The 3,101-nt window shown below is 43.1% G+C and overlaps 1 pseudogene; it reads left to right on the forward strand.

Annotated features, from left to right (window-relative positions):
* Nucleotides 1-677: 677 nt before the first annotated feature.
* On the forward strand, nucleotides 678-2,164 carry LOC125019091 (annotated as a pseudogene).
* The last annotated feature ends 937 nt before the right edge of the window (nucleotides 2,165-3,101 follow it).

Raw genomic sequence — 3,101 nt, forward strand, 5'->3', positions numbered from 1 at the left:
TTTGATCTAAGGGTTCCTCATATGCAGCAATTTGCTGACATCTTCCCGCAATAGCCCAAAGATAAACTCCATTTTAACTGTGTGCAGCCTCTGTGGACTCTTGTAGTTGCTTTATGCAAGATCTTTCAGGACTCCTACGCCACGGACTGGCTCAAAGTTATTACATAAAAACAGAGAGAGAGAGTGAGTGAGTCGGTCTGATCACACCAGAGGCCTGTATCACGAAACAGGATTACAGATTTAGCAAGGTAACTTCAGGATTAACCCTAGGTTTCTAGTATCACGAAGCTGGATTCATTCTCATCGAGGTACATTACCATGGTAACTTAGTATGCAGAGCTAAAGTGCTTCGGGTCAAGGTAGCTTTCAGGACTGATCTGAATCCAATAAAAGGATTCACCCACCGGTCAATCAGCTGTTCAGGAAAGAGTGCAAGAGTGCCCTTTCATTGACGACCTGATTGAGATTGAAGCCCAAATCGTAAGAAGAGCATTACGGTGTGAACGCATCTTCCAGGATTGGTCAAATCCATTAGACCACGGTGATGATTATCTCTGTGAGAGATACGGGTTCTCACGGCCCGGTCTGGCATACCTTTGTGAGATCCTGGAGCCATATGTTGGCCGTGTGAGTGTAGCCCTCACAGTCCCACAATCCCACAGACTGTGTGTATCGCTATGCGATTTTATGCAACCAGCAGCTTCATGTACTCTTCATGTACGCGTCTCAGCAAAAACACTGTCTGTCGAGCTGTCCATCAAGTGTCCTCTGCCCCTACAAACTTGATTGATGACTTCATCGTCTTTCCGGGCCAAAAGAAGGATTTTATGCCATCGCAGGTGAGTCAAACCAAAGGGTTTCTGTTAAATTTCACATTCATTGCATTATAACATAATACCTCAGGCTGCTAAAAATACACGTCGGCCGCTGTTTTAATAAACTTTATTTTGTAAATACATTTTGATCAAAGAACCTGTTCATGACAACACTGACATAAAAGTATTTAAAATGTATTTTTACCACTCAAACACATTAAAAAAAGACTTATGGTACTGATGTGTGAATGTAAATGTTTGGCCATTTACAATAAAACCTCAGAATCTCATGATGACAGTAATACTGATGTGACACCAAAGGGGCTTAGTGATACTGACTCAGAGTCAGGTCTATTCTTCAATGTACAGACTATACTAGACTACATGTGTGGACTTGTAATGTAGCACATTGAATGCAGCTTACTCTTAATACAGGTTTCCCCAGAGTGCTTGGGTCCATTGGTGGCACTCTCATCCCCATCTCCACACCTCTGGGTGATGATGAGAGGGATAACATTGACAGACATAGTGGCCGCAGCCTCAATGTGCAGGTAAATATGAAGAATATTCTTTGCACTGCACCACTGCATTTTGAGATGCTTAATTGCAGTTGGATTCTATTGACAAATATGCATTGTTGCTGCAGTGATCAGTGCTGTGGTGATGCGAGGGGATTTCTGTTACCAAATGTCTCTGCAGATGACTTGCGATTTTAACAGCATCATTACCAGCCTTGATGCCAAGTGGCCTGGCTCTGTGCATGACTCGTATTTTTCATGAGTCCTACCAGAGACTGCAGCAGGGTATGGCAACTGTACATTGCATGATATTGTGTTACAATATGTGCTTCAAACGGATTGATCCCGTCAGTGTTCCTTTCATATACAGGAGACTTCAGTGGAGTGCTGCTTGGAGATACGGGATATGCCCTGCACCCCTTCCTAATGAATCCCTACCCAGACCCTGAACCAGGACCACAGACCCATTTTAATACAGCCCACAACAGGACAAGGGTCAAAATAGAAAATACCTTTGGCCTTCTTAAGACCCGGTTTGCCTGCCTGCGACATCTGAGGGTGGCTGTAAAATTATTGCGGCATGTTGTGTGCTCCACAACATCGCCACTATCAGAAAAGACAGAGAGCCAAGGATAAACCCCCAGCCCCCTGATACTGTGGACACAGTCGCACTCGAATATCCAACTGGCCGGGCAGTGAGGGAGGCCATCACACAAGTGTTTGAATAAAGAAAGACACCGTTTTGTTTTCCCCATGCATTTTATTTTACATATTTTCCTTTCCCTGTCCCTGTAAGAAAGAAGGAATAAAAGCTTGATGCTTGCATCTTAATGAAGGTGTTTGAATTGTGAATTGAAGAAGGTGTTGACAACCTGAACAATAGCTTCTATTAAATGGTACTGTTCACATTTATCAAAGTATGATACTGGAATGTTATGTATTCCTGTAACAGCCATTGCCCACTTACCTGCTGTGCATGGAGTCATTGAACTCATTCTTGAGCTTCTTTATTTTTAACCGAAGATATTCTATTCCTAACTCTGTCTTTTGAATCTTTAAGCCCCTGAATTTGATTTCCTGCTTCCAGCTTCTTATAAAGGGCCCTCACAGGTTCAGCTCCACTCTGAAACAAGTGAACATGGAGCATACAGATTAAAGCACAGAATGTGTATACCGTATTTTCCGGACTATAAGTTGCGTTTTTTTTCATATTATTACCGGTATATCATTTCACATGTTATTTTCACACTAAACCGCAAGAGGGCGCTCTAGGCCTGTGTTGATAATTTCAACATTGGCGGTAACTTTTAAAAACAACTGAGAAGGGCTTAACAAAAATGGCACCGAAAAGAAAATCATATTCTGCAGATTACAAGCTGCAAGTAGTAAAATATGCAGCCGAAAACGGTAATCGAGCAGCAGAAAGAAAGTTTGAAGTTAGCAAGAAACTTGTAAGGGACTGGCGAAAAGCGGAGGTTACTCTTACTGAAATGAAGAAAACAAAAAAAGCCAATCGCGGGCTAAAAGCTAGGTGGACACAGCTAGAGGAACGAGTTCGCACATGGGTGCTTGAACAACATGCTGCCGGGAGAGGCTTGTCAACAGTACAGTTGCGTCTCCAAGCCCGAGTATTTGCCAAGGAGATGAATATAAATGACTTTGCAGGAGGACCTTCTTGGTGTTATCGCTTCATGCAACGCAATTGCCTCTCTATCAGAGCAAGGACAACGATGTCCCAAAAACTGCCGGCAGACTTCCAAGTCAAGGC

This window comes from Mugil cephalus, chromosome 13 (assembly GCF_022458985.1).
Source record: "Mugil cephalus isolate CIBA_MC_2020 chromosome 13, CIBA_Mcephalus_1.1, whole genome shotgun sequence".
NCBI lineage: Eukaryota > Metazoa > Chordata > Actinopteri > Mugiliformes > Mugilidae > Mugil > Mugil cephalus.